Source organism: Bubalus kerabau, chromosome 6 (assembly GCF_029407905.1).
Source record: "Bubalus kerabau isolate K-KA32 ecotype Philippines breed swamp buffalo chromosome 6, PCC_UOA_SB_1v2, whole genome shotgun sequence".
Classification (NCBI taxonomy): Eukaryota; Metazoa; Chordata; class Mammalia; order Artiodactyla; family Bovidae; genus Bubalus; species Bubalus kerabau.
The window spans coordinates 37,423,131-37,442,687 of record NC_073629.1 but is presented as its reverse complement, the minus strand read 5'-3'; the positions used below and the strand labels follow the sequence as shown (position 1 = coordinate 37,442,687).

Sequence of the window (19,557 nt, the reverse complement as noted above, 5' to 3'; positions counted from 1 at the left end):
TGCTGGTGACTTTCTGTACTCCCCATAGACTAGCCAACAACAGGGTCCCAGCTATAGACTTCTGCATGGGCCCAGCATGCCAGGCAAGAGCCTCCATATAACGCTGGCTCCAAGTAAAAACCACAAATATTAAGGGTGGGCCTATTATTCACCTGGGGACTCATAAAACAGTTGCAAGATTTCTCATGCCCATCTTTAAAGCAGGAGTCCCAAGATACTCTATTGTACTGGATGTTTTGAAAGAGGCTAGAAAAACAAAAATGAAATACCAAGTTGACTCTCCAGTTCATTTGATGTCCTCTAATAACATCACAGGCTACTGCTTATCTAACAACTGTTAAATAATGCATTTTTTTATATAACAAATCACTGAAGGTGAGAAGTAACCTTCTTCCACACTGTAAGTATTTGAAAATCCACAAACCTGTGTTGGACACAGAATACATGCCAGTTTGTTTCCTATTTTAGATCTTTTCCTGAAAAGAAAATTAAGCCCCTCACTAACTTTTTTTTTAACATGAAAAGAGGTTTTCATGAGATGACCATCTGCTCCCCACAGCTACCTGCACTGCCTTAAGGCTCCAAGAGTTTTAAGTGAAGCAAGGTGGGGGAAGTGAGGAGCAGAGGTGACTGGAGTGAATACACACAAGACAAAAACCCTCAGTGTTTCCTGGGTCTGCTTCCCTTTCAGCAGCTGAGATTACTCACAGTCCATGTGAACAAGGTAGAGTGCCCAAAACTACTCTGAGGAAATCTGCAGGGTTTGCTTTAAAACTTGCCTCCCTGAGCCCACTGGCTTCCTGAAAGTTTAACTCATCAACTCAGGAAGCTAAGGTCCCCTTCAGGGTATTGAAACAAACAATTACAAAGTGATGGCCAAAGGGTCAGAAGGAGTTAATGTAGCTTCCCAAAGTGTCCAACTCTTACAAGAGAATGTCTATAGATTATTGGTCCCAATGAGCAGGAATAGATTCATAAAGCAAAGTGAAACTAAAAGAATGTAAAGAGAAAGAAAGAAAAAGAGTGGCCCAAAAGATACACGAGTAGAATAATGTTTAGTTTAATAAATAATGCACATCATAAAATATATATTTATTTAATAAACATCTAGTATATATACCACAATATCAGTCACAGAAATTGCCCTCGTTTTGCAACTGAATAATAAATATAGCACCTTAAAATATCTGACTGCCAACTTGTATAAAAGAATGAAGCCAGCACATGCTGACCTCAGACTCCACAGCCTTCTCCTGCCTCTGGGGAAGAAGACACAGTGGATGCTGAGTGATGAGGCCATGGAAGTAGCCGCAGTACACTGAGGCTCTGAATAATGGATATCCTTGGTGGAGGCTGCAAGTCGCCATGGGAGGAGAGGAAGGTGATGAAGAACCTTAAGGGTCTTGCTGTGACCAGGGGAAAAACCAGGAGAGACTGGCAATAAATCTTTCAATACCCAAGAAAACTGGCTACCAAAGGATTTCATCCATTTTAGCAGAAAAGCATTTATTCTCTTGCTGTATAGTCGCTCATGTGAAATGAATGTATTAATGCTATTAGATCCAGTCTGAGAACGATGGACTGATATCATCCATTTGAAACCATTAGTTGTTTAACCCTGGCTTGCAGATTAGCACAAATTAATTGACAGAACAGGCTCTTCCAGGAATGTTCAGAATGCTTTCCAAATAGTTCAACTGAGACACTTTATTGATCATAAAGGGTTCCTAATGCAAATGGAGGAATGCTGAGGTGGCAGTACTGTCGACAACAGGCTGAGGTTTACAGCGATAAACTCCCCGTCTCCTCTCAAGCCTTCGGCATGCTGTTCACTGCGCAGCCCTTATCTTCACATGCTGACACATGTAATCTAACATTCTCACTTTGCCACAGTCAGAGCAATTGCTTGACAATATGATTACAATTTCCTGTCAGCTCAGGCATGGAATATTTCTGTGAGCTTTCAACAATTGCAAAATATTTTGATTTTGAAATGATAGTAATCCATGAAGAAAAAAAAAGTCTTCAAAATATTGATTTCCGATAAGAAATCAAGATCTGCATAACGGAAATTGTTTAAGTTTCTATGCATAAGGATGTGTTGGAGTACAGAGAGAAGGGGAGGCTATCATAATACGATGAAAAAGACAAGGACTTGGGTTGTGGAAACTACTGAAGGAAGCAGAGTTTGTCACAGAAAAACCACCGTCTATGGCCAATGGCCTGATGGAGGTACCTGAGTCACCACTCTGTTGGTCCACTGTAGACTGCACGTTTCTGAATGTCATTTCAAACACCCTCTTCCTTCTTCAACCCAATAAAGTTTACTCATTGGTAGAAATCTTGGAGGAAATGGAAATGAAAACACAAATGTCATCACTTAGAAGGCAAATATCTTTTAGTTTAATAAATAACATGTGTATGTATTTAAATGAAGTAATCTCAAACACTGAAGATCATACCTTTCCGGAAGAATTTTTGCCCCTTACTCTAAATTGGAGAGAGAGTTTTTCACTAATTCAGTAAGGCTGGCTCCTTGTAAGCCCGATAGAGATATGAAAGAGGGTTTGTCTGAATTGTTGACCTTTCCCTCTGAAATGAGAATGTGCTAAAGAAAGACCTCCATATTCTTTTTTGTTCCCTCAGAAACAAGTTGTCAGGCGAGTGTATGCTCCTCGGTTCTGTCTCATCCTCAACAAAGATTTGGAGTGGCGGACATTAGAGCCCTCGGCATGTCACAGCTCTCGGGTCTTGGGCAGGCCGGGTTATAGCTCTCAGGTCTCAAACCGACCGTGTTATAGCTCTTAGACAAGTCAGTGTTACAGCTCCATATTATAGCTCTATTTTATTTAGATAATAACAGGAAAATCCATCCTCAAGGCATGAGGGCATGTCGACCCAAAGACACCAAGAGAAGAGTGCCCCAGCACGCAGGGGAAAGAGAGAGAGAGAGAGCCCTTTGGCTCCTCTTTTTATATGGTTTTCTTTTCCCCCTGGGCCTGCCCTATGTAAATTGGGTTAGCCAGGATTGTTGTTTGTTCTACCTGACATCCTTACTCCAGTCCTCAGACCTTCCTTTGCTCTATTTTCCCAGGCTTTTTTCTTCCTTATCTTTTAGCCGCCACTATTCTGGACTCCTTTTCCTTATTCTAACTACCTAACATTCCCCCCTCAAGAGACAGGAGGCCCAGTTCTTTGGGAATAGGGGCATCGAGGTCTTTTTGGCTACTTCCTGCTGAACTGGGACAGCGAGGGGCATTGGGCCTCCCCCTCTTGCTAGTCTCAGGCCTCAGCGTCCTTATAGAGGTGTCCATCCAAGGGTAAGTGATATTTTTCGTGGTCTGCTGTAGTCTTATACCTTTGTTGAACTGGCACTGCATGTTGTAGCTTGTTGACCTGGGCAGAGACAAAACAGGTTAGACAATTGACACTACATGCAATAATCATAAGCAGCATCAATATGGCATAACAAGGACTAGTAGGGGCATTAGCCAATTCCAAATTCACATCGCCAGGATGGCTCAGGTCCCTCCTTGTTTAGGGATCAGAAGATCTATCTCCTATCTGTTTTGGAGTACTATCCCTGCCAAGCTGTGTTGGCTCTTTAGAGTTATCCTGAGAAATCTTATCCCCAGAGACCAGATTTTGGGGGTGTTCATTAGAATGGCACTCATTGGTAGTCCTGAATAGGTATCTGAGATCTCCCAGGGGCTCACAGGTGAGTTGAGTGTCCTCTTCTGTTTTCTTCCATGACTTGACTTCTGAGTAGTGAATCCAGGAATCGTGTCCTGGTACCTTGACTGCTGTGGGGGTAGAAAGTATTACAGAGTAGGGGCCCTTCCATATGGGCTGGAGTTGAGCCTTTGGGCAACCATCTTTCCAGACTTTAATTAGGACTTGAGTCCCTGGAGCATATAGTGGTGACTCCTTAGAATCTTTTGGGTCCTGGTTCATACCCCACAAGCGTATATCCTGTTGGAATTGTCCAATGGCCATGGTATAAGACTGGAGGGTCTGAACCTCCGGATCTAGGAAGAGGTCATTGACATAAACAAAAGGTCTCCCATATAGCGTCTCATAAGGACTAAGACCAACCTATTCCTTAGGGGCAATACGGGTGCAGAGGAGAAGCCTCCTTCCATCCAGGGAGGTCTCCTGGGTTATCTTTTTTATTGCTGATTTTAAGAATTGGTTGGCTCTTTCTACTTTTCCTGAAGAATGAGGCCTCCAGGCACAATGGAGATAATAAGTAATCCCCAATGCTTTCGAGACCCCTTGGGTGACCTTAGAAGTAAATGATGTCCCATTGTCACTTTGTAATGACCTGGGCAGACCAAATCTTGGAATGATTTCATGGAGCAGTTTTTTTACCACCTGCTCAGCCTTCTCAATCCGGGTGGAAAAGCCTTCAATCCATCCTGTGAATGTATCTATCATGACTAATAGGTATTTATATCCTTGAGAAACTGGCATCTGGATGAAGTCCATCTGTCAGTCATCTCCTGGGTAGGCCCCATGTCGTTGGACTGGCTGGGCCAGCTGGGGTCTTCAAGCTCCTTGGGGGTTGTTTGATTGGCAAGTGGGACAAGAGGAGACCACTTGTCTTATAGTTGTTTGGAAGCCTGTTCCTCTGAAGGACCTTTCTAGTAATCTTTGGAGAGCCTTTTCCCCTAAATGAGTGGTGGCATGTAAGGACTTAACCAACTTCCATTGCAGGTTTTCAGGCAAAAAAAGGAGTCCCTCTTTTTGGAGCCACCCCATATGATCTTCTTGAAGGCTGTCACTCTTAGCTTTAAGAGTCTCACCTTCAGTATATGAAGGAGTTTTTGGCAAATTAGTCTGTGAAACTAGGGTGGCAACCCCTATTAGGTCATGGTTCTGTAATGCTTCTCTCTTAGCTGCCTGATCGGCTGCTTTGTTCTCTCGTGCAGCTTCCGTGCTCCTTTTTTGGTGTCCTTTACAGTGAGAGACTGAAACTTCAGTGGGCAGATGGACAGCCTCCAAGAGTCTAAGAATTTGATCACCATAGTTGATTGGGGACCCTCGGGTGGTCAAGTGGCCCCTTTCTTTCCAAATAGCCGCATGTGCATGTAGCACCTAAAAGGCTTATTTGGAGTCAGTGTAAATGGCTATTCTTTTTCCTTTTCCCAACTTTAAAGCTCGAGTCAGGGCTATGAGCTCAGCTAATTGGGCTGAAGTACCTGGTGGCAGAGGCTTAGCCCCTATGATCTCAAAATTAGAGACTACCGCATATCGGGCTCTTTTTCCATCCAAGACAAAGCTGCTTCCATCAGTGTACCAGATTTCCTCAGGATTGGTCAGAGGATCTTCTAACAATCCCTCTCGGGGTTTTGTCCAGTGGTCCAAGGTTTCTAGACAAGAGTGAAAGGGGAGAGAGCCCTCGGGGGTAGGCAGGAGGGTGGCTGGGTTAAGAACCTCACAAGGGGATATAGTGAGGCCTGGATTTTCCTTCAGCATTACTTGATATCTGAGGATTCTTTGATCAGACATCCATAAATGGCCTCTCCCATTTAGGAGTTGTTTTACTTGGTGGCTGGTAAAAATAGTTAGTTTGCCCCCACAGAAGAGTTTTAAAGCATCTTCTATCATTATTGCAATAACTACAAGATTACAAAGGCAGGGGGGCCAGCCTCGGGCGGTTGGGTCGAGCCTCTTGGATAAGTAAGCTACAGGCTGGGGCTCAGATCCCAACCTTTGAGTTAACACTCCCAAGGCTATTCCCTCTCCTTCATGGACATAAAGTTGGAAAGCTTTTTCTGGGTCTGGCAACCTCAAGGCAGGTGCCTGAGTTAAGGCCTGTTTTAGTATAGCCTCTGCCTTCTTTTGAGGAGTTCCCCACATCAGTGGGATTGAATCATCTCATCCCTTAAAGCTTACATATAAGGACTGGGCAATTAGACCATAGTTGGGTATCCAGATTCTACAATACTCAGTTAGCCCCAGGAAAGCTCGCAATTGTTTTTGAGTCGTGGGGGAGGGCAACTGGAGGATATCTTGTACCCAATCAGAGGACAGCCTCCTGGACCCGTATGTAATCTGAACTCCCAGGTAAGTGACCTTTGTCTCGACCATCTGTGCCTTAGCACAGGAGACTTTATATCCCCTTTCTGCCAAAAAGTTTGGAACCTGAATTGCATGTTGTTGCGCATTTTTCTCATCTGGAGAGGAGATTAGTAGGTCATCTACATATTGTAATATTTTCCCATTAGGTCCCAGGTCCAGATCTAGGAGATCCCGGCTAAGGACCTGTCCAAACAGGTGGGGCTATCTCTGAACCCCTGAGGTAATACTGTCCAAGTCATCTGTTGTTGTTTTTCTCCTGGGGCCTTCCACTCAAAGGCAAAAAGATATTGGGATTCTTTAGCCAGTGGTATGCAAAAAAAAAAAAAAAACCCTATTAGCCTTTGCCCTGCTTCATTCTGTACTTAAAGGCTAAATTTGTCTGTTACTCCAGGTATTTCTTGACTTCCTACTTTTCCATTCCAGTCCCCTATAATGAAAAAGGATATCATTTTTGGGTGTTAGTTCTAAAAGGTCTTGTAGGTCTTCATATAACCATTCAACTTCAGCTTCTTTAGCGTTACTGGTTGGGGCATAGGCTTGGATTACCGTGATATTGAATGGTTTGCCTTGGAAATGAGCAGAGATCATTCTATCGTTTTTGAGACTGCATCCAAGTACTGCATTTCTTACTCTTTTGTTGACCATGATGGCTACTCCATTTCTTCTAAGGGATTCCTGCCCACAGTAGTAGATATAATGGTCATCTGAGTTAAATTCACCCATTCCAGTCCATTTGAGTTTGCTGATTCCTAGAATGTCGACATTCACTCTTGCATCTCTTCTTTGACCACTTCCAATTTGCCTTGATTCATGGACCTGACATTCCAGGTTCCTATGCAATATTGCTCTTTACAGCATCGGACCTTGCTTCTATCACCAGTCACATCCACAGCTGGGTATTCCTTTTGCTTTGGCTCCATCCCTTCATTCTTTCTGGAGTTATTTCTCCACTGATCTTGAGTAGCATATTGGGCACCTACCGACCTGGGAAGTTCATCTTTCAGTATCCTAACATTTTGCCTGTTCATTCTGTTCATGGGGTTCTCAAGGCAAGAATACTGAAGTGGTTTGCCATTCCCTTCTCCAGTGGACCACATGCTGTCAGATGTCTCCAGCATGACCCGCCCGTCTCCGGTGGCACCACAAGGCATGGCTTAGTTTCATTGAGTTAGACAAGGCTGTGGTCTCTGTGATCAGATTGGCTAATTTTCTGTGATTTTGATTTCAGTGTGCCTGCCCTCTGATACCCTCTTGCAATACCTACCATCTTATTTGGGTTTCTCTTACCTTGGTCGTGGGTCAGTTTTCATTCCAATCCCAAAGAAAGGCAATGCCAAAGAATGCTCAAAATGCTGCACAATTGCACTCATCTCACACACTAGTAAAGTAATGCTCAAAATTCTTCAAGCCAGGCTTCAGCAATACATGAACCATGAACTTCCAGATGTTCAAGCTCGTTTTAGAAAAGGCAGAGGAACCAGAGATCAAATTGCCAATATCCACTGGATCATCGAAAAAGCTAGAGAGTTCCAGAAAAACATCTATTTCTGCTTCATTGACTATGCCAAAGCCTTTGACTGTGTGGATCACAATAAACTGTGGAAAATTCTGAAAGAGATAGGAATACCAGGCCACCTGACCTGCCTCCTGAGAAACCTGTATGCAGGTCAGGAAGCAACAGTTAGAACTGGACATGGAACAACAGACTGGTTCCAATAGGAAAAGGAGTACATCAAGGCTGTATATTGTCACCCTGCTTATTTAACTTATATGCAGAGTATATCATGAGAAACACTGGGTTGGAAGAAGCACAAGCTGGAATCAAGATTGCAAGGAGAAATATCAATAACCTCAGATATGCAGATGACACCACCCGTATTGCTAAAGTGAAGAAGAACTAAAGAGCCTTTTGATGAAAGTGAAAGAGGAGAGTGAAAAAGTTGGCTTAAAGCTCAATATTCAGAAAACTAAGGTCAGGCATCTGGTCCCATCACTTCATGGCAAATAGATGGGGAAACAGTGGAAACAGTGGCAGACTTTATTTTGGGGGGCTCCAAAATCACTGCAGATGGTGACTGCAGCCATGAAATTAAAAGACGCTGACTCCTTGGAAAGAAAGTTATTACCAACCTTGATAGCATATTAAAAAGCAGAGACATTACTTTGCCAACAAAGGTCCATCTAGTCAAGGCTATGGTTTTTCCAGTAGTCATGTATGGATGTGAGAGTTGGACTGTGAAGAAAGCTGAGCGCCAAAGAATTGATGCTTTTGAACTGTGGTGTTGGAGAAGACTCTTGAGAGTCCCTTGGACTGCAAGGAGATCCAACCAGTCCATTCTAAAGGAGATGTTTGGCAAAACTAATACAATTACGTAAAGTTTAAAAATAAAATTAAATTAAAAAATAAATAAATAAAAAATAAACGAAGTCCGGGTTTGAATAAAGGAGATCAGTCCTGTGTATTCATTAGAAGGACTGATGCTAAAGCTCAAACTCCAATACTTTGGCCACCTCACGCGAAGAGTTGACTTATTGGAAAAGACCCTGATGCTGGTAGGGATTGGGAGCGGGAGGAGAAGGGGATGACAGAGGATGAGATTGCTGGATGGCATCACCGACTCAATGGACATGAGTTTGAGTAAGCTCCAGGAGTTGATGATGGACAAGGTGGCCTGGCGTGCTGCAATTCATGGGGTCACTTAGAGTCGGACAGGACTGAGGGACTGAACTGAACTGAACTGATGCAAAAAAATGCATCTTTGAGATCCAAGACTGTAAATCACTTGGCACTGGGTGGGATTTCTCCCAAGATTACATAGGGATTGGGTACTGTGGGATGGAGGGGGACTACAGCTTCATTTATGATCCAGAGATCTTGAACCATTCGCCAGTTTCCATCCTTTTTCTTTACTGAGAAGATTGCAGTGTTACATGGAGAATTGGTGGGGACCAATAGCCTACAAGCAAGGAATTTATTTATTAAAGGCTGTAGTCCCTCCCGAGCCTCTCTTTTGTGGGGACATTGTTTCTGGTTAGGAAACCGAGGGGATCTCAGAAGACAATGATGACCAGTTCAGCTTGGTGGGCTCGTCCAGGAATCCCCTGGTCCGACAACTGGGGGTTAATTTTGTCTTCCCATAGTTTTTGGTCCCTCCCTATTGGAGAAGGTGTAATGGGTTCTTCAGTAGTAACCAGGAGCTGTAGGGCTCTAGGGGCTGAAAAGCTTCCCATCACAAGGGTGGTCCCCAGTTTAGTGAATATGTCTCTTCCCATTAAGGAAGTAGGACACTCAGGGACCACCAAAAACTGGTGAGAAAATATTTGTCCTTCCCAGCAACAAAGAAGTGCTTGGGTAAATCTTTTAGTAGTTGTTTTTCCTGTAGCACCCAAAATGGTACAGGTTTGGGAGGAGAAGGCTCTGGAGTAGGAGATCAAGACAGAGTAGGTAGCCTCCATGTCAACCAAGAAATTCTCGGACCTACCTGCCACATCCAGTTGCACCCTTGGCTCCCGCCCCATGAAGGCTATCTGTGGCAGGCGGGCTGGCTGGAGCGGGCCACTTCAGTCCTCTTGAACCATCGTTAGGGAAGGCTTGATGCTTGACTTTGAGGCTCTTGGGTTCCGAGGGCAGAGTGCCACCCAGTGTCCCAGTTGATGGCATTTGTAGCAAGCCATTTTAGGAGACTTGTCACGGTTTGGACACTCATTGGCCCAATGTCCCGCCTGTCTACAGATTAGGCATTTGCCTAGTGCTTTGTCCTTCCAGGACTCAGGGCTTTCCATAGGGCTCTGGAGGGCTGCCAGCATCTGGGCATGCCTTGTCTCTTTCCTTCTCTCCCTCTCCTGGGCCTTGCCTCCTTCTCCTGTTCTCTGTTATAAAAGGTATTGGTGGCTGTCTGGACACCAAAGAGGAAGCAGGGTCCTGCTGCTTTACCTGTTGTAATTTAATTCTGATGTCTGATGCACATTGGGACAGGAATTTGTCCTTTAAAATCACCTGTCCCTCGTAAGAGTCTAAGTCTAGATTGGTAAACTTTTGGAGGGCCTCTTTTAGCCTTTCCAGAAAGGCAATGGGGTTCTTATTGGGCTCCTGAGTTATTGCTGAGACACAGGCATAGCTAATTACTTTTTGTTGGGCTGCTTTCAGTCCTGCCTTCCAACAGATTAGAAAATGATCCCTTTCCCAGATGTGCTCAGGGTCATTATAATTCCAATTAGGATCGGAGGAGGGGACTGCAGTTTCCCCTACTGGGTATCTATCACTTGACATGTGAAGCCCCATTGCATACCTTCAGGCTTCCTTTAAGACCCTAGTATGATCAGGGTCAGATAAAGTTTGACTAGATATGACCATGATGGCTTTCCATGTCAAGTCAAAGGCCAAGGTAATATGTTGGAATGTATCCATATATTTGCCTGGGTCATCTGTATAGCTTCCCAAGTCTTGTTTGCTCTGTCTTAGTTCTAAGAAGGAGAAGGACTTATGGACCTGGGTTGATCAGAATTCTCCTCCAGTTTCAACTAAGGGACATACTCAAGCTGGCTTTTGGGGAGGGGGTGCTCCACAAAATGGGGGCACATTAGGATACAAGGAAGGAGCACCAGACAACTTGGGAGCTGTGGGAGGTGAGCCTTCATGGAGGGGTTCCTTTTCTTGGTTGCCTGTGCTTAACACCATTTGCCTAGTGGGCTCACTTTTAGGGCATACAATTCCATACTTAAGACAGAGTTCCTTCATATCTCTTAGTCGGAAGAAAATTTGGACCTAGGGGATCTCTGTTCATTTTCCTTGTTTTTTGCAGAATAATTCTAATTGCAGGATGGTATTGTAATTTAAACTCCCATCCTCAGGCCAGTGTTCCTTGTCCCCCAGTGGATATTGTGGCCACACAGTGGCACAAAAGAATTTTAAGCAACTCCTCCTCAGAGTTAGAGGATTGAACAGCTTACAGTTATCAAGGATGCATCTCAAGGGCATCTTCTGGGAAGTGGATTGGTTTTTTCCCATCTGAAAGACAGTCATGACAGGGAGAAAATAAAAAGAAAAAAAACTAATAGGCCTCCTTCTACTTCCATGGTTGGACTTCCTTAGGGGTAAGTCTTTTTGAAGCTTATCCTACCCAGTACTGTTGCAACCTGAGAGCCAGGAGTCCCTGGGTCAGGGTGCAGATCCCCAGGCAGGCTGAGGCATGACAGACTCCTGGAGATCGAATCCCCGGGCAGGTTGAGGTGTGATGGCATCCCGAGAATTGGGTTCCTGGGCAGGTCGAGGTGTGACGATCTCCTGGGACCCCTGGACTGGCGGATCCCCGAGCAGGTTGAGGCGTGACAACCTTTCGAGGGCCAGATCCCTAGGCAGGTCAAGGCAGGTTGACCTTCTGGGACCCCCAGACTGGAGTTGGGCATCCCCAAGATCTCCAGCATGACCACTGCTGGGTAGGATTAACGGGTTGTAATCTTAACTCATTGCTGGTTTGTCCACCGTGGATGGGAATAGATATCATGATGTAAAGCAATCCAAGCCTGTGCCCTGAGACTGGGAAACAGTGTAACAGTCATAAGCCTTATCCTCTTACTCTAAGGGATTGTAAGTCACGGATTTCTTTCCCTAGTCCTCCATAAGAGCAGGTTAGGGTGTCTCCAATGGTAAACACTTTGTTGTCATAGACCCACTTTAGGTAATAACAGAAGTAGTGACAAAAGAGTGGGTTATCTGGCCGGGTTAGGGACATTAAGGTATTTTAATAGTAGGCTTGGTGGAGCAATGTTGCCTACAAGGGGGCAGGGTCCTGATTGTAGGAGTTAGTAATTGGCTCAAGAACAAATTGGTAAGAGGCAACAGACCAAATGTTCCATAAAAGTGGAGTGGAGATTTGATCCAGGGATATGTTTGTAACTTTAGGAGAAGGGTGGCAAGGGTTTGGGCCCAAACGGCCTGCAGGGCTAACTCCCAAAGTGGCAAACATTATCCCTGGAAGCCTAATTGCCTTTGAAGGGATGCCAACTGATGAACTTCTAGCAGGCATTGTGTGCCTGTTGCCCACCATAGCAGGTTCACTGAGAGATGCTGATGTTGCACATGTTGTAGGAAACATGGAAGATGAAGGCCTGAATATCTAGAGGGATTGGACATTATACAGTATCTCCCTCCCAAGGGCCAGCTATTTTCTGGTTATCCCTCCATAAGATTGTAGAGGCGACAGTGTGGGCCCGGATGGGGCTGAGGAAAAGAGCATGAAACAGGAGGGAAGGGGGCAGATAACAACCTTTGAAAGAATGACATAGCACAAGGGCATAAACATAAACCGATTAAAATCAATTGGGCCCAAGATGACAAGTCAAATTCAAGTAAACCTTAATCCCCAATCTGTAAGCCAAAAGACACACCCAGAGGTGGCAGAATAGCTCTAAGGCACTGTCAAAAGACAGAGGAGTGAGTGGTTCCCCAATGGCTAGGATGATCCTCCCACTCATTAGCATATAAATTCACCCCACTCGCAAAACCTAGCCAGGCCGCATTCCATGGCCCGGTACCAGTACCCTGTAGAGTGGGCACTCCTCTCTGAATTCTAACAAATCCACTTCTTACTTATCATTTTGTCTCTCACTGAATTTTTGCAATGAGACATCAGAGCCTGAGCTTCATTAGGTCCTGAAGTTGGGCATCCTGGGTTTTGGTCGGGCTCAAGTCCCTGGAGAGAGAGCTGAAGGACAGGAGGATAAAGCAGTGGGAAAAACGTGCCAAGGAGTCCCCTTCACAGCTTGCCAGAAAATTTGCTAAATATCTGACCGGTGCTCACAGTTTTCATTGGTCTGATCCGTGGTACAAAGAAGAGTAAGGACAGAAGAACCCCCACCGGCTTGTGTAACAGCTACTGGGGCTCAGCAGATAGCACCTTTGGGACATGCTGGGGAGTAGCCTCTCCAGAGTCCCTCAATTGTGCCCACTGCCGCCCGCCTGTTCACAGGAAGTTCAAGGAGACAAGAAACGAGAGATTGTAAAGGAATTAAGATTCTGTTAGGCATATGTCCCTGCAGCCATAGGAGTGAGGATCTCCTACTTTAACCCGAGGTTTTCTGGAATTTGAGACTGAGCTGCGTGAGCTTTCTGCTGAGTGCATTTTTCTCTGTCCCGGTTTCCAGCACAATGGGCCTCTTGTCACTTCCCCTGTGCTGAGTTTTCTTCGGGTTCCACTTCTACCACAGGAGCTTCGCTGAGTTGGGCTCCTGCTGTGCTTGGCCTCCTCCTTGCAGGGGCCACGCTGAGGTTGTTACAGCCAGGTTAAACCCAAGTCACGGCACCATAGATGTCAGGCGAGTATATGCTCCTCGGTTCTGTCTCGTCCACAACAAAGATTTGGAGTGACGGACATTAAAGCCCTCGGCATGTCACAGCTCTCAGGTCTTGGACAGACCATGTTATAGGTCTCAGGTCTCAAACGGACCGTGTTATAGCTCCTAGACAAATCCGTGTTACAGCTCCGTGTTACAGCTCTATTTTATTTAGATAATAACAGGAAAATCCATCCTCAAGGCATGAGGGCATGTCGACCCAAAGACACCAAGAGAAGAGTGCCCCAGCACGCAGGGGAAAGAGAGAGAGAGAGCCCTTTGGCTCCTCTTTTTATATGGTTTTCTTTTCCCCCTGGGCCTGCCCTATGTAAATTGGGTTAGCCAGGAGTGTTGTTTGTTCTACCTGAGGTCCTCACTCCAGTCCTCGGACCTTCCTTTGTTCTATTTTCGTGGGCTTTTTTCTTCTTTATCTTTTAGCTGCAGCCATTCTGGACGCCTTTTCCCTATTCTAACTACCTAACAAAGTCATTCAAATAATTACTACCAGCGTTTTAGGCACGTCTACTGGATGGTCTCTGGGTTGGGAAGATCCCCTGGAGAAGGGAAGGGCTACCCACTCCAGTATTCTGGCCTGGAGAATTCCATGGACTTTATAGTCTATGGGGTCACAAGGAGTCGGACACAACTGAGTGACTTTCACTTCACTGGATGGTAGTTGTCTACCAAATAACACAAAATAGAAATTATTTCCACAAATGAATAATATAGAAGTGGGCAAAGGATTAGACTGAAAAAATCATGGAATTTTAAATGGAGGAAAATGCTCTGATATGAAAACCTATTATTGTAGCCCTGGAGCTAAGGATAATTTATAGGTAGACCAGTAAAACATGTGTTCTTCAATAATACAATCAATCACTTTACCTGAAATCTAGCCACTCAGCAATGTAATGCTCTAGTATGAATCTAGATTCTTTTTCTAGCTGCTATTAGTCAAATAGCTTTTAATGACTTCTACTATTAGATGACATTTAAGGCTAGTTAAATCTATAATTTGTCCTACATTTCTTCTTAAAACAGGCATGCAAGATACATGCTGACATTGCTAACATTGCATATATTCAGAACAGGGAAGGCAATGGTCATAAGACATGGACTTTGAAAGCATTAATAATTCAGAAAGAAAAAAAAACCTGCCACTAACATTTTTTTTTCATTCCTGTAATAAAGTATAATAAAGTAAATTTCATCCTTTTAGTGTACCATTCTGAGTTTTGACAAAGACATACAGTCATGTAACCATGATCACAATCAAAATATGGAACAGTTTAGTGAAGGGAATTCAACCATACATATATGTGTATCCATTTGTTCACCTGAAACTATCACAATGCTGTTAATCAGCTATTAACCAAAAATTTTTTTTCTAATACAATTATGTAAAGTTTAAAAATAAAATAAAATTTTAAAAAAATATATTTTTTTTAAAGAGAGGGAGAAAAAAATGGAACAGTTCAATAATCTCCCCAAATTTCCTCCTGCCCCTTTGTAATCAACCCCTTCCACACACTCTGTCCTTGGCAACTACTGATCTTTTTTCCATCCCTATAGTTTAATGTTTTCCAGAGTGTTACATCAGTGGAATTTTGTAGTATATGGTCTATTAAGTCTGTGGTCTTTCACACAGAAAAATGCAACTGAGATCTATCCATGTTGTTGTGGTACTAGGAGTACATTCTTTTTTCACTGAGTAGTATTTCATTTATTGGATGCACCTCAGTTTGGATTGACTCCAGTTTTCAGTGATTACTAATGAGCCTACTATGAATATTAACATATATACTTTTGTGTAGACATAAAATTTCATTTGGCTTGGGTAAAAACCTAACTGAATTGTATGGTAACAGTATGTTTAACTTTTCAAAAAACTGCCAACTGTTTTGAAAAGTGGCTGCACCATTTTGATTTGCTACAAACAATGTATGGGAATTTCAGTTGCTCCACACCCTTGTTAGCAGTTGGAATCTTTATTTTGTATGTTTGTTTTAGCTATTCTAATAAATTTGCTGTGACATCACAGTATGGTTTTTAACTTGCATTTTCCTAATAACAATGTTAAGCATCTTTTCATGTTCTTATTTGCCATTCGTATATTTTCTTTGATAAAGTGTCATTGTAAATCTTTTGCTCATTTTTTTTTAAGATTGGACTTATAGTTTTCATATTACTTCCTTCTGAGAGTATTTATGTAAACTGGATACAAGTCTTTCATCACATATGTGATTTCAAAAATTTCTCCTAGTTCATAGTCTATGTCTTTTAATTCTTTTAGCCATGTCATACATAGGGCAAAAGTCTTCATTCCAATGCAATTCAATTTATCAATCTTTTTTTTTTCCTACTATGATTGTGCTTCTCATATTGTACCTAAGAAATGTCTGCTTAATCCAAGATAACAAATGTTTTCTCCTATGTTTTCTTCTAGTCTATAGATTGTTCATGACAATCTGGTTTAAAATAGATATAACATTAATGAATTTCAGTGATATCTGAGTAAAAAGAATGGACTATTAATTTTTTAAATTCAGAAGAATACTGAATTTAGTACTTTATATATTTGAAATTTCTGAAATCAGAATCTCTTCCCTAAAATATAAAAAAAAAATCACACAATACAACAGTCATTCATTCACTCATTCATTAGTCAAGTATTTATTGATGGCTTTACTATTTTCCAATTACTCAGTTAGATGGTATGGTAATAGAGTTAAAGATGTAGTTGATCCTTTCCCTCAAGAAGTTCTGCATCTGTGTCTTATATCACATCTTTATATAGAACAGAGAAAGCGAGTGAAAACATCATAGCACAGTGTGATATAAACAAGAATTAGAGTGGTGACGGGAAGCCATATGAGTGAAAAGCAGGACTCAACCCAAAATGATAGAGCACCCGTGAAAGAAAGGAGATGAAACTTGTAGCCCTAAGGAGCACGCAGTTTGGTGGAGGAGATGAAAATGTAAATACATAAATAATTATTTCATTACCAACATTCTCAGTGCTATGAAAGAAAGCTACAGAAAATGAAGACAATACATAACAAGATATAATTATTCTACGAAGTTAAGGGAAGACAGCCCTAACAGTGTAACATGCAAACTGGAAGCTGAATGTAATTAGAAATTATCTTAGAATAAAAATTCAACCTTCCAGATTGAGGAAATTGCACATTTAAAGACCCAAACACTAACTATAGTAAGACACTGATGCAAGAAATTAAAGAAAACACAAATAAATGGAAAGAAATATCAGGTTCCTTAGTTGAAATAATTAATGTTATTAAAATGTCTATAATACCCAAAGCCATCTATAATGGTCAATAAAATCCCTATCAAAATTCCAATAGTATTTTTCACAGAAACAGAAAAAAATATCCTACAATTTGTGTGGAACCACAAAAGACCCTAAATAGCCAAAGCAATCTTGATAAAAAAAAACAAAGCTGGAAGCATCACACTGCCTGATTTCAAACTATACTATAAAATTGTAGTATATAGTAATCAAAGTAGTATAGTACTGGCATAAAAATCGGTGCATAGCCTAATGGAAATGTAATCAAGAGCCAAGAAATAAACCCACACACATATGGTCAACTAATATTTGACAAGGGAGCCACTAAGACCCTCAGTGGAGAAAACATAGTCTCTTCAGTAAATGGTGATGAGAAAGCTGAATATCCTATCCAAAAGAATGAACTGGACTCCTCTCCTAAATCATAAGCAAAAATTAAGGAAAAAAGTATGAAAGACTTAGATGTAAGTCCTGAAATCATAAAACTCCTAGAATAACATAGGCAAAAAGTTCCTTGACATTGGTTTCAACAATAACTTTTTAGATATGACACCAAGAATGCAAACAACAAAAGCAAAAATAAACATGTATTACTTTTGTTGTTTTGTTGTTGTTTTTTAGTTACTATGTCATGTACAACCCTTTTGCAACCCCATGGAGTATTACTACAGCAAATTAAAAAGGCAATACAGCCAAAGAAATGAACAACAAAATAAAAAGATAACCTCCTGAATGAGAAAAAATGTTTGCAAATCAAGTATCTGATAAGGAGTTAATATCTATGATCTATAAGGACTTACAACTCAGCGGCAAAAAATAAACAAGTCAATTTTAAAATGGACAAATGACCTAAATAGATAGTTTCCAAAGAATATATACAAATGTCCAACAGATACACATATGAAGTTATCAACATCACTAATCACCACAAAAATGTTAGTCAAAACTACAATGAGAAATCTCTTCACACCGGTTAAGATGGCTATTACACAAAAGATAAGAGTTTACAAGTGATGACAAGGATGGTGGAGTAAAGGGAACCTTTGAGCACTCTTGGTAGAAATGTAAATTGGTCCAGCTATTATGGTAAACACTAAGGAGATTCCTCCAAAAATAGAACTCCTATATGATCTAGCAATTCTACTTCCAGGTATATATTCAAAGGAAATGAAATCACTATCTTGAAGAGATATCTGCACCCTCATATTTGTTGCAATTATTTATCTCAATAAAACTAAAAAAAATAAAAGAAAGTTTAATATAAAAAAAACAATAGAGTATCACTCATAGTACAATACAGTCCTTTAAACTGAATAAATAACTTTATGAAAATCACTCCTGCCTTATTATATCTTTGACTATGAAATGTTATCAAGAAACCACAAACTTAAATGTGAAGATATGGTACATGTTTTTGAAAAATTAATCAACTCAGCAAGACAAATGAAAGAGTGAAGAGTGAACAGTGTAGATGAGGCTTTTATGAGCCAAAATGAGAGTGATCAAGCACTGGAGGTTGAGGAAAGTATTTAGGTGCTCCAGGTAATATAGTAGGTGCTCTCTGTTATAGTTGTTCAGTCATTGTGTCTGAGTCTTTGTGACCCCATAGACTATAGCCTGCCAGGTTCCTCTGTCCTTGGAATTCTCCAAGCAAGAATACTGGAGTGCATAGCTATGCCGTTCTCCAGAGGATCTTCTCAACCCAGGGATCAAATCCAAGTCTCCTGCATTGCAGGTGGATTCTTTGCCATCTGAGCCATTTAAGTATTAGCTGACCTAAAATATATCGATTCCTGCTATACAACCCAGTGATTCTATATGTCTATACATTTCAAAATGATCACCACATAAGTAGAGTTTTGGTATGTCTGCATACAAAGGTATTAATAGTTATTGCCTATATTCCCCATACTGTACCTGTCGTACCCATGACTCATTTATTTTATAATGGAAGTTTATACCTCTTAATCACCCTCACTAAAGATTTATCTATTCAAATCCTCTAATACTTTTACAGTACTTTTTATTGATGAGTTATATGAGTTCCTTATATATATTGGATATTAACCCCTTATCAGATATATTGTTTGCAAATATCTTCACCCATTTGGTAGGCAGCGTTTTCATTCTATTGATAGTTTCTTTCACTATTCAAAAGCATTTTAGTTTGATGTAGTCCCATTTATTTATTTTCACTTTTGTTTCCCTTTCTTGAGATAAGGAGATATAGCTTAAACAAATATTACTGAAACTGATGCAAAAGAGTAATGTTTCAGAGTTCCCTGCCTATATTTTCTTCTAGAAGGTTTATTTAAGGTATTGTATTTAAATGTCTTCAATCCATTTTGAATTTATTTTTCCCACACTGTTTATTGAAGAGGTGGTCTTTTCCCCAATGTATATTCTTGTCTTCTTTGTGGTAGATTTGTTATTCTTGTTCAGTCGCTAAGTCGTGTTCTGGGCTTCCCTGGTGGCTCAGACAGTAAAGAATTTGCCTGCAATGTGGGAAACCTGGCTTCAATCCTTGGATTGGGAAGATCCCCTGGAGGAGGGCATGGCTACCCACATTAGTATTCCTGCCTGGAAAATCCCCATGGACAGAGGAGCCTGGTGGGCTACAGTTCATGGTGTCACAGAGTCAGACAGGACTGAGCGACTAAGCACAGTCCGACTCTTTGTGACCCCATGAACTGCAGCCCACCAGGCTCCTCTGTCTTTCATTATCTCCCAGAGTTTGCTCAGATTCTTGTGCTGGAGAAGACTCTTGAGAATCCCTTGGACTGCAAGGAGATCAAACCAGTCAATCTTAAAGCAAATCAACCCTGAATATT

General features: G+C 41.8%; 1 protein-coding gene across 1 annotated transcript in view; it reads right to left on the bottom strand.

Annotated features, from left to right (window-relative positions):
• Positions 1–3,012: 3,012 nt before the first annotated feature.
• LOC129655040 (peptidyl-prolyl cis-trans isomerase FKBP1A-like) overlaps positions 3,013–19,557 on the bottom strand; it is a 196,906-nt gene continuing 180,361 nt past the window's right edge. Inside the window, exon 5 of the transcript XR_008715720.1 lies at positions 3,013–3,396. The gene's annotated coding sequence lies outside the window, so the exon portion shown is untranslated. The remainder of the gene's footprint in view (positions 3,397–19,557) is intronic.